Source organism: Furipterus horrens, unplaced genomic scaffold (assembly GCF_987537825.1).
Source record: "Furipterus horrens unplaced genomic scaffold, mFurHor1.1.pri manual_scaffold_2, whole genome shotgun sequence".
NCBI lineage: Eukaryota > Metazoa > Chordata > Mammalia > Chiroptera > Furipteridae > Furipterus > Furipterus horrens.
This window is the reverse complement of record NW_028327172.1, coordinates 58,206,454-58,217,645: the sequence shown is the minus strand read 5'-3', so window position 1 is coordinate 58,217,645 and position 11,192 is coordinate 58,206,454.

The window sequence follows — 11,192 nt, the reverse complement described above, 5'->3', positions numbered from 1 at the left end:
TGCATTGAATTTGTAAATTGCTTTGGGTAGTACGGCCATTTTGATGATGTTGATTCTTCCCATCCAAGAACATGGTATTTGCTTCCATTTATTTGTTTCTTCCTTAATTTCTTTCTTCAATGTTATGTAATTTTCAGAGTACAGGTCTTTTATCTCTTTGGTTAAGTTTACTCCTAGGTACTTTATTTTTCTTGTTGCTATAGTAAATGGTATTTTCTTTTTTGTCTCTGTCTCTGCTATTTTATTGTTGGTGTACAGAAATGCCTTAGATTTCTGTATATTTATTTTGTACCCTGCGATTTTGCCAAATTCACTTATTATATTGAGTAGTCTTTTAGTGGAGTTTATAGGATTTTCTAGGTATACTATCATGTCATCTGCATATAATGAAAGCTTCACTTCCTCTTTCCCAATTTGGATGCCTTTTATTTCTTTTTCTTGTCTGATTGCTGTGGCTAGGACTTCCAACACTATGTTGAAAAGGAGTGGAGAGAGTGGACAACCTTGTCTAGTTCCTGAGTTCAGGGGGAATGCTTTCAGTTTTTGTCCATTGGGTATGATGTTGGCCTCAGGCTTCTCATATATAGCCTTAATTATGTTAAGATATGCTCCCTTTATTCCCATTTTGCTGAGTGTTTTCATCATAAATGGTTGTTGTACTTTATCAAATGCTTTTTCTGCATCTATTGATATGATCATGTGATTTTTGTCTTTCATTCTGTTTAGGTGATGTATTATATTTATTGATTTGCGAATATTAAACCATCCTTGCATCCCTGGAATGAAGCCCACTTGATCATGATGTATGATCTTTTTGATGTATTGCTGGATCCTGTTTGCCAATATTTTATTGAGAATTTTAGCATCGATGTTCATCAGTGATATTGGCCTGTAGTTTTCTTTCTTTGTTGTGTCTTGACCTGGTTTGGGGATTAGGATAATACTGGCTTCATAGAAAGAGTTTGGGATTTTCCCCTCTTCTTGGATTTTTTGGAACAGTTTGAGGAGGATAGGAGTTAGTTCTTCCCTGAATGTTTTGTAGAATTCGCCTGTGAAGCCATCCGGTCCAGGGCTTTTGTGTGTTGGGAGATTTTGGATTACTGTTTCAATTTCCTTTTTTGTTATTGGTTTGTTGAGACTTTCCACTTCTTCTTGATTTAGTTTTGGAAGGTTGTATGTTTCTAGAAATTTGTCCATTTCTTCTAGATTGTCAAATTTCTTGTCATACAGTTGTCTGAAGTAATTTCTAACTATCATTTGTATTTCTGAGGTATCAGTCGTGATTTCTCCTCTTTCATTTCTGATTTTGTTTATTTGTGTCTTCTCTCTTTTTTTCTTGATTAGACTGGCTAGAGGCTTGTCGATTTTGTTGATTTTTTCGAAGAACCAGCTCCTAGTTTTGTTGATCTTTTGGATTGTTTGTTTAGTCTCTATGTCATTTAGTTCTGCTCTGATCTTGATGATTTCATTCCTTATTCTTGCCCTAGGCTTTGTTTGTTGTTGTTGTTCTAGTTCTTGTAGCATTGCGGTTAGGTTTTTTAGTTGAGATTCTTCTAGCCTTTTCAGATATGCCTGTATTGCTATAAACTTCCCTCTCAGGACTGCTTTTGCTGTGTCCCACAGGTTTTGGGTTGTTGTGTGCTCATTATCATTAGTTTCTAGAAATTTCTTGATTTCTTCTTTGATGTCATTGTTAACCCATTCATTATTTAATAGCATGTTATTCAATCTCCATGAGTTTGGGTGTCTTTGATTTTTTTCTCTGAGGTTGATTTCTAGTTTCAGGGCATTGTGATCTGAAAAGATGCTTGATATGATTTCAATTTTCTTGAATTTGTTGAGGCTTGTTTTGTGACCTATCATGTGGTCTATCTTTGAAAATGTCCCATGTGCACTTGAAAAGAATATATATTTTGCTTCTTTGGGGTGAAAAGTTCTATATATATCAGTTATATCCATGTGGTTTAGTGTGTTGTTCAATGCCTGTATATCCTGGGTGTTTCTTTGCTTTGATGATCTGTCTATTGTTGATAATGGAGTGTTGAAGTCCCCTACTATGAGTGTGTTGTTGTTGATATCCTTTTTGTGGTCTTCTAGTATTTGCTTTATGTATTTGGGTGCTCCTATGTTGGGTGCATATATGTTTATCAAAGTCATATCTTCTTGATGGATTGTTCCTTTAAGTATTATGAAATGTCCTTCTTTGTCTCTTTTTATTGTCCTTGCTTTGAAATCCATTTTGTCTGATATGAGAACTGCTACCCCGGCTTTTTTTTCTGGTCCGTTTGCTTGGAATATTTTTTTATATCTCTTTACTTTCAGTCTGTGTAAATCTTTTGTTTTGAGGTGTGTTTCTTGTAGACAGCAAATATGTGGGTCCTGTTTTCTTATCCATTCCGTTACCCTATGTCTTTTAATTGGAGCATTTAATCCATTTACATTTAAGGTTATTATTGATGTGTATTTATTCATTTCCCTTTGTACCTCTGTTCCTCTCTTCTCTTGTTTTTTTCTTCTTTTTTTCTTAGAACAGTCCCTTTAGCATCTCTTGCAATGCTGGTTTGGTGGAGATGTATTCTTTCAGTCTTCCTTTGTCTGAGAAACTCCTTATTTCACCTTCTATTTTGAATGAGAGCCTTGCTGGGTAGAGTATTCTTGGTTGTAGGCCTTTGTTTTTCATTGCTTGAAATATTTTTGACCATTCCCTTCTGGCTTGTAATGTTTCTGTTGAGAAATCAGTTGATAGCCTTATCGGAGCTCCCTTGTATGTTATTTGCTGCTTTTCTCTTGCTGCTTTTAGGATTCTCTCTTTGTCTTGGAATGTTGCCATTTTAACTATGATGTGCCTTGGAGTGGGTTTTTGGGGGTTCCTCTTGATTGGAACTCTCAGTGCTTCTTGGACTTGCATTGCTTTTCCTCTCATCAGGTTCGGAAAATTTTCTGTCACTATTTCTCCTATCAGATTTTCAATTCCATGTTTCTTTTCTTCTCCCTCTCGTATTCCGATGATCCTTAAATTATTTTTCCTAATGCTATCCTGTAATTCCCTTACATCTTGTTCATATTTTTTCAATCATTTTTCATTTTGCTGTATTGTCTGGGAGTTTTTCTCTACATTATCTTCTAACTCACTAATCCGATCCTCTGCTTCGTTAAGTCTGCTTTTGACTGATTCTACTGTGTTTTTCAGTTCAGAGATTGTATTCTTAAGTTCTTCCTGGTTCCTGTTAACAATTTCTAAGTCTTTTTTTATGCTGGTGTAGTTCTCTGCAAGTTCCCTGTAATTTTCTTGGAGCTGCTGGTAACTTCCTTGAAGGTTGTCATAGTTGATTTTAAGGATGTCGAGTATATTGAGCTTCTTTACCACCATTGTTTTGAATTCCATGTCTGACATTTGGGCTATGTCTATTTCGTCTATCTCTCTTTCTGAGGATTCCTCTTTTCTTTTCATTGAGGAGTTATTTTTGCGTCTTACCATGTTGGATTCTTTTTGTTTTTATTTATTTATTTATTTATTTATTTATTTATTTATTTATTTATTTATTTTGGGGGGGGTAGTCTGCTTTGACTTCCCTCCTTTGTGGTGTAATATTCTTTATCGAAGGTCTGGGAGTTTCAGTGGTGCAGTCTCTTTGATATCCTGAGCCTGATGGTCTTGAGTTACCCTTTATGTCGTTTGTTTATGCTGTTCAGTTATATTTCAGATGTTCTTTGATAGGATCTTCCTTCTGGCTACTTGGTTGAGAGTCACTCTATCTGTTTTGTCTTGAGTTCTTTTGTGGATATGCTGTTAAAGACATAAACACATAGCCCAGGCAGGAGACCCACACCCTCAGAAAGTATCCCCCACTCTATCCTGCTATCGTTAGCCAACTAGCCCGTATTAATATAAATGTAAAGAGATTTGAGCTTTTATACTATAAGAAGAATAGATAAGAGTTGTTTTGGGGGAGGAAAAATATAATTTTTGATAGAGGGGTTGATAGATTAATAATAGTTGAGACTGTGCAAGCCAGTTAGTAATATTTACATTGTATGTTAATAAAAATAGAAGAAAAGGATAGAAAAATACATAGTATAGTAAGAAAGTGGGATTGTATTGTATTTGGGTTTATATAGTAATTATATTATATTATTTAGAGTGATAGGGGGGCTAAGCTAGACACACAGACGAATAAACCACGATTAAAGAGAAAGGATGAGAAGGAGAGGTTATATGCAACACGTTAGAGATAAAGTTTGTTATTATTGGAAGAGGTGAAGGAAAAACACCCCCCCCAAAAAATCCCCAAGAAAATAGAAGAAAGAAAAGAAGAGAGAAAGAGAAGAAAATAAAAAATTTACCACAACCCCCCCCAAAAAAACCCCAAAAGGGAAGAAAGAAAGGAACAAAGAAAGATAGAGAAGAAAGAAGAAAGAAGAAAGAAAGAAAGAAAAAAGAGAGAAAAAAAAATTGAAAACAAAAATATATATATACCCCCCCAAAACCCCCCCAAAAAACCCCAGGAAAAGAATAAAGAAAGAAGGAAAGAAAAGAAATAATTAAGAAGAAAGAAAGAACAAGGGAGAAAAAATTTGGGAGAAAAAATTTGGAAAAAAAAAAGCGATGTTTTTACTCCGTTTTAGCCTTGGTGTGTTGCCTTCTTTTTCTGGGTCCGCAGCTGGTCTAGTGTGGCAGGTCAGAGGTTCTTGTTTTTTGCAGGACTGGTGTGCGCCCCCGGTTGCCGCTATGGTGCGCGCCCGCGGTTGCCGGCACGGCGCGCTCCCTTGCTGCTTGCTGGAGCCAGTTGAGGTGCCCTTGCGCGCAAGCCCCTGCGCTCTCGGGCGGCCCGAGAGTTTGCCCCGCGGTTGGAGCCCACTGCTGCCGTGCCGCGGTGGTTCCCTGTTCGCGCCGAGGTGTCCCTGCCCGCACAGGCGGCCTGAGCGCTTTCCCCGGGATTGGCTCCTGCCTTCGCTGGGCCGCGGCGGTTCCGCGTTCGTGCCGAGGTGTCCCTGCCCGCGCGGGCGGCCCGAGAGCTTTCCCCGGGATTGGCGCCCACTGACCCCGGGCTGAGGTGCTTTTGCGCTCGCGCGCCGCCCCGTGCCCTCAGTCCCACTGAGCCGAGCTCCGGGAGTTGGTCTCTCGCCTCTTAGGGCAGGGCCAGGGACACTTTTGCTCAGTGGAATCGAGCATCCTTGGGTCGCCGCCTCCCGCTGTTCCCGTGCTGCAGCCGCCCCGTTCCCTCACCCGTCTGGGTGGGCACAAACAGAGCCTGCGCTAGTGGTCTGCTTTCCGGCCTGGGGCCCTGCGCCCACGGGAGCTGTCTAGGGGTGTCTGTGCACAGTCCTCTGCGTGTTCAGTGGGCCCTCCCTGTGCCCGTTGGGGCACTGATCTTATGTCCGTTGGGGAGTGTCCGAGGGACGCCTGGACTCACGGCCCCGCGCACCTGGGCCAGTGAATGAGAGCACTTCCCTATGTGCGCCCCCGTGACCCAATGGTAGGGTTGAGGAGTGGATGAGCGCGCCTCTGCGCCTGGGCTCCTCCAGAACGGCCTACCACCCCCAAACTTTCCTCCCGTCTCCACTGTCCACTAGAGAAAAATATAAAGGAGAATTATGTTCTCACTTGCCGGGCAGCACGCTGTCTCCTGTCCTTTAGCGCCAATGCCACTTGGTCGAGTCCCGTCTCTGCCAGCAGGCAGAGATCCACTCTCCGCCTGACTCCTCTCTGGGGTAGCCTGTGGTCGCCAAAAATCCTTTGTGTGCTTCCCGCCACAGCTCGGGCAGCCGCCCCAGTCAGGAATCCCGTTTCGTCCCCTTTTTCTCCGCTATCCTCACTAAACAGGTTGTTCCCAGATGGATTTTCTCTAATCCAGCAGTGCCTTGGCTCAACTCCCGCCAATGTCCAGCTGCTCACTGAGATGTTCTGTCTGCAATTAGACCAAACTGCAGTCGGGTCTCCGGAGCCTAAAACCGCAACCTCTCCTCACTCCTCCGCCATCTTACCTCCTCCCTACCTAGATTTTTGCCTTTTAAAATAAAATTATAATAGTCATTTCTGTGTATATGTGAATATGACTAGGTAAATTTCTAAAACTAAGAATGCTAGATTACATAGTAATATGCAAAGAGTTTCTCAATTTATACCCATACAAACAGTGTTTATTTCTCCACAACTTTCCCCACACTATGTATTATCTAACTTTTAGATCTTTTTAATTTGATACATGAAACACAGAATCTTAATATTTTAATATGCATTTCTTTGTATTTGTTTATGAGTTATTTGCATTTCTTTCTATCAAAAATGCCTACCCTTAACTTTTGACCCTTTTCTATTTCCCTTAAATTGATTTGTCTTTTTCTTACTGATTTGAAAGATTTTAAACTTAAAATCAAGAGGTTATTTTTCTGACAGTTTACAAATATTGACTTTTTTATAGAGAGGTTTAATTTATTTTCATACAGTCTCAGGTTTTATTTGACTTTCTTTTGGTCATTTTCTTCCCCTCAGATATTTAAAATTTTTATATAGGCAACATTTTCAGTCATTTCCATTATATTTTTCAGTTTTTGCATACTTTTTCTTCTTATTTCATGACTATTTAAAAACTATTCTATGGGCATTTTTTGACAGTTTTATTTTGCAAATTTCCAATATTTAAACTTTTATTTACAGGCAACACATTTTTGCATAAAATCTGAAGTAATGATTCCTTTATTTTTTAATACAATTTTTAGTTGTCTCAATGTCACTTTGAATAATCCATTTCCATAGTAACTCATTAGGAGTACAATTTAAATATATGCTTTTATTTTCCATTTTGCTGTGTTTCTGTTCTACTGTAATTCTGGAAGCCTCTATAAATTTAATATACTGGATTAAGTTTGCTAACACTTGCTTTCTAGTGAAAATTCTAACACATATATTCACACATAAGTATATAGAATAAATATGCTGTTAGAAAATGATATGCGTTTACTGATTCAAACAGTCTCTCTGAATTATATATAACATTTAAAATAGTTATATTCTTTCTCCTTGCAAAACAAAAATGCATTCCCTAACAATAAATCCAAGTCATGAGAATTAACGTGAATTTCCCAGGGAAAGTCTCTTCCTGGCCATGCAGCAGTTCAGAGGGACAAGGAATGAGATCTGTGTGCTTAACTGCAAGTGTGATTGGATTTACAGATTAACAGAATGAGAAAGATCAAAGCCCTGTTCTCAAACAGACCTGCAAGCCTAGAGTTTACTCTTGTAAGGAAAATTGTTCTGTGCCCCTAATCATTCTAATCTTGACCTCACAGAAGGGGTTTTATATTTAAGACAATGTCATCAGGATGCAAAATTCAATCTCAGACCACTTTGCACTTTCTCTTGATATGGGCAGAACACTCCCTTGGTGACTAAATTGCCAATTCTATGGAATTTTCAGGCTTCAAAGAGAATTTCTAATTCCATTAAATTGGTGTTCAGCAGAGCACACTGAGTTCTGTGATTACTAAAGAGAAGGCAAGGCCTGCATATGTACTCTTAATTAATCACAGTCTCCTGTTTCCCAAATTCTTTGTTCTCATATTTATGACTTCAGCACCCAACATTGTGCCTGTCAAATACACTCACAGCAATTTCCCAGATAAATATTTTTTTTAGACTCAAAGGAAAGTTTTTAATTTATGCAATTTTAAAATCCTAAACCATACATCTATATTAATTTAGTTAAAGGGAATGTTGGGAAATTTGAAATTGATACATGTAGGCAGTTAATGAGGATCGTACGTTATGGACTCATGTTATTTAGGAAAAACATGACCTTAATTTGGATAGTGAGCTCTTTTTGTCCTGAATGTTAAGAAGACTAGAGCATTTTGAAACGTTTGTTTTACTAGAAAATTTACTATGTATGCACTGCCATCTTAATGCAAAGTGCTCACAATTAAAAACTAAATGAAACTATTTAACCTTATTGAAGCAGGGGATGCTTCGGTGTATTACAATTCCCAGGGTCAACATAGTGCCAGAACAGATCTTTACACTCATATCCCTTTGTCCCTACCATTTTCCTATTTAAGAATCATTTACAATATCTTAACCTTCCTGAAGTGAATCATTCTCTCCTTTACCTTTGGGTCTTTGCTTATGCAAGACTCCCCTTCAGGAAAAAGACATGTCCTTTTTTTCCTTTTCATTTAGCTACTCCTGTGTGGGGTCAACACACGGTTCTCCTGAGACTCCCGAGGAAGGCTGTCCAGGGGGCCCCTCCGGGGCCAGAAGGAATGTGTACTATTTGGGGAATGGGTTGTAACTCCTCCTTCCTTACCTCCTTTTGGGAGTGGCTTCTTGTCCTGTGACTGTTTCTTTACCTTTTCCCTGTTCACACACGCACTTATGTACTGTAGCTCCAGGACAAACGTAGTTTTGTGCAACCTGGACCTGTGTTGCCTTTGTCTGGGACCCCTTGTAACGGGCCTCAGACTGGAGGGGGTGCGTTCTCACTCGCACTGACCTGCCGTGGTCGGTGCACTCGCCTGTAATGTGAGTGATTAACAACATGTCCACATCTGCTAGTCCACCGGGTGTTTTTTTTTTTCCCTCGGAATATCACCAACGCTTAAGCAGCTCCCTGAGTTGTGACTCCTGCACTACATCCTGCTGGCATTTAAAGATGAACACAGATACAATTTCCCTGAGATGATATTTCAACTTCCCAAAGCTTGGTTACATGTCTTCCTATGGGCTCCCACAGCACTTATGCTCACTACTCACAGTGATAGGAGTTAAGACATATGTCTCAGCGTCCTGTTTTTTTCTTAAACAAATTTATCAAGGTATACTTGACATACATGTGTGTATTTAAACTGTACTATTTGATGTTTTTACATATGTGTACACCCATGAAATCACCACTAGAATCAAAATAATAAATATATTCATCAAACCCAAGTGTTTCAACATATTTCTGCAGTCTTTTCTTCTGTTGCCGACTTGTCCTCTACTCCACATTGGAATCATACATATATACTCTTTTTGTTTTCCTGGCTTATTTCATTCAGCATTGTATTTTAAGATTCACCCACAGTGTTGTATATAATCAATTGCTCATTATTTTTTACTTTGAAAATCACATATCTGATAAAGATTCCATCAAGAATATTTATAAAGAATTATTATTTTCATTTAATGTCTTGATTTGGCTATCAAATTAATGTTTGCCTTATTGATCTGCTTAAAGGACCAGTTTCTGGTTTCATAAATTTTCACTACTGCTTTTCTGTTTTCTATTTAATTCACATCTGCATGATATTTATTATTTCCTTTCTTCTACTTACCTTGAATTTAAAATTCATATTTTTCTAATTCTTTGATGTGGAAGGTGAGGCCAGTGTATTGAGACCTTTCTTCTGTTTTACCACAGACATTCAGAACTGTACATTTTCCTTAAGTATTGCTTTAGGGGTACTCCCAAATTTTGATGTTGATTTTCATTTTCACTCAAAGTACTTTGGAATCTCACTACATTTCTTCTTTGATTCACCATTTCTTAGAACTATGTTATTTACTTTAAAAATATTTGTGGATTTTCTATATTTTTATTATTTATTCCTTTTTTTGATGAAACAAAATTATTTATTTGCAAATTATACGACTATGTAGTAGAAAACCCAGAAGAATCTACAATAAATCAATAAAGTTATATTTCTAATTCAATTCTATCAGGGTTAATGAAAATACTTTGAAAGACATGAATCTTTTAAATTTATCGAGACTTGCTTTATTGCAAGAATATAGTTTATTTTGGTAAATATTTTTTGTACTTTAATATAATGCATAATATACTGTTTTGGGGTGGAGTATTTTATAAATGTCAAGTAGTTCTGATGATTTATAGTGTTTTTCATATTCTTACTGATTTTCTGTCTAGTGATTTTATCAATTATTCATGGAGGAATGTTGAAATCTCCAATTTTAATTGTGGATTTGTTTATTTCTCCTTCTTGTTTTCTCAGGTTTTTTTCCAATTAGTTTGAAGTTCTATTATTAGGTGCATTTAGGATTGTTATACATCATTAAATTAGTTAATTCCCATTATATTATAAAATGACTCTATATCCCTGGAAATATTCTTTGCTATAAACTGTCTAATATTAATATAGTCATTCTAGCTTCCTCTGATGAGTGGTAGCCTGATACATATTTCCCTCCTTTTTACTTATGATCTGTTTTTGTCTATATTCTTAAAGTGGGTTTCTTGTAGGCAATATATAGTTTAATCTTGTTTTTTTGTTTTATAATCCAGTCTACCGGTTGCTGACTTTTTTTTTAATATGCTTTATTGATTATATTGTTACATTTGTCCCAATTTCATTTCCCTTTGTTCCCCTCCACCCTGTGACCTCGCCTCCCTCCACTTGTCACCCCCTTAGTCTATGTCCATTGGTTGTGCATATAGTTCTTCTCAACCTCTTCCTATCTATTCCATTCCCGCCTACTATGCTTCTTAATTTCTGCACCATCTCCCTCCCTTTCCCCTTTTCCCCCTCGCTGCTGACCTTACCCCATAATGTTCCCCATACCTATAATTTTTTTCCCACTCTCGTTGTCTACTTAGTTTGCCTTTGTTTCAATTCCCTAGCTTCTGTTTGTTGTGATACAGTTTTCATTTTAATGTTCATAGTTTTGACCCTTTTTCTCCTAAACAAATTCCTTTTATATTTCATATAACAGTGGGTTGGATCTGATCAACTCCTTCAGTTTTACTTTGTCCTGGAAGCACTTTCTCTGCCCTTCTATTCTGAATGACAGCTTTGCTGGCTAGAGTATTCGTAGTTGTAGGGTTTTGCTTTTTATTACTTTGAATATTTCTTGCCAGTCCTTTCTTGCCTGCAGAGTTTCTTTTGAGAAATCAGCTGATAGTCTTATTGGGACCCCTTTGTACATAATTCTCTTCTTTTCTCTTGCTGCTTTTAAGATTTTCTCTCGATCTTTAATTTTTGACATTTTGATTATAATGTATCTTGGTGTGGTTCTCCCTGGGTCCAGTATTTTTGGAACTCTCTGCGCTTCCTGAAAATGTAAGTCTATTTCCTTCCCCAAGTTAAATAAGTTCCGCTTAACTATTTTTTCACATAATTTTTCAATTTCTAGTTCTTCTTCTTCACCTTCTGGCAACCCTATGATTCAGATGTTGGCCCGCTTATAGCTGTCCCAT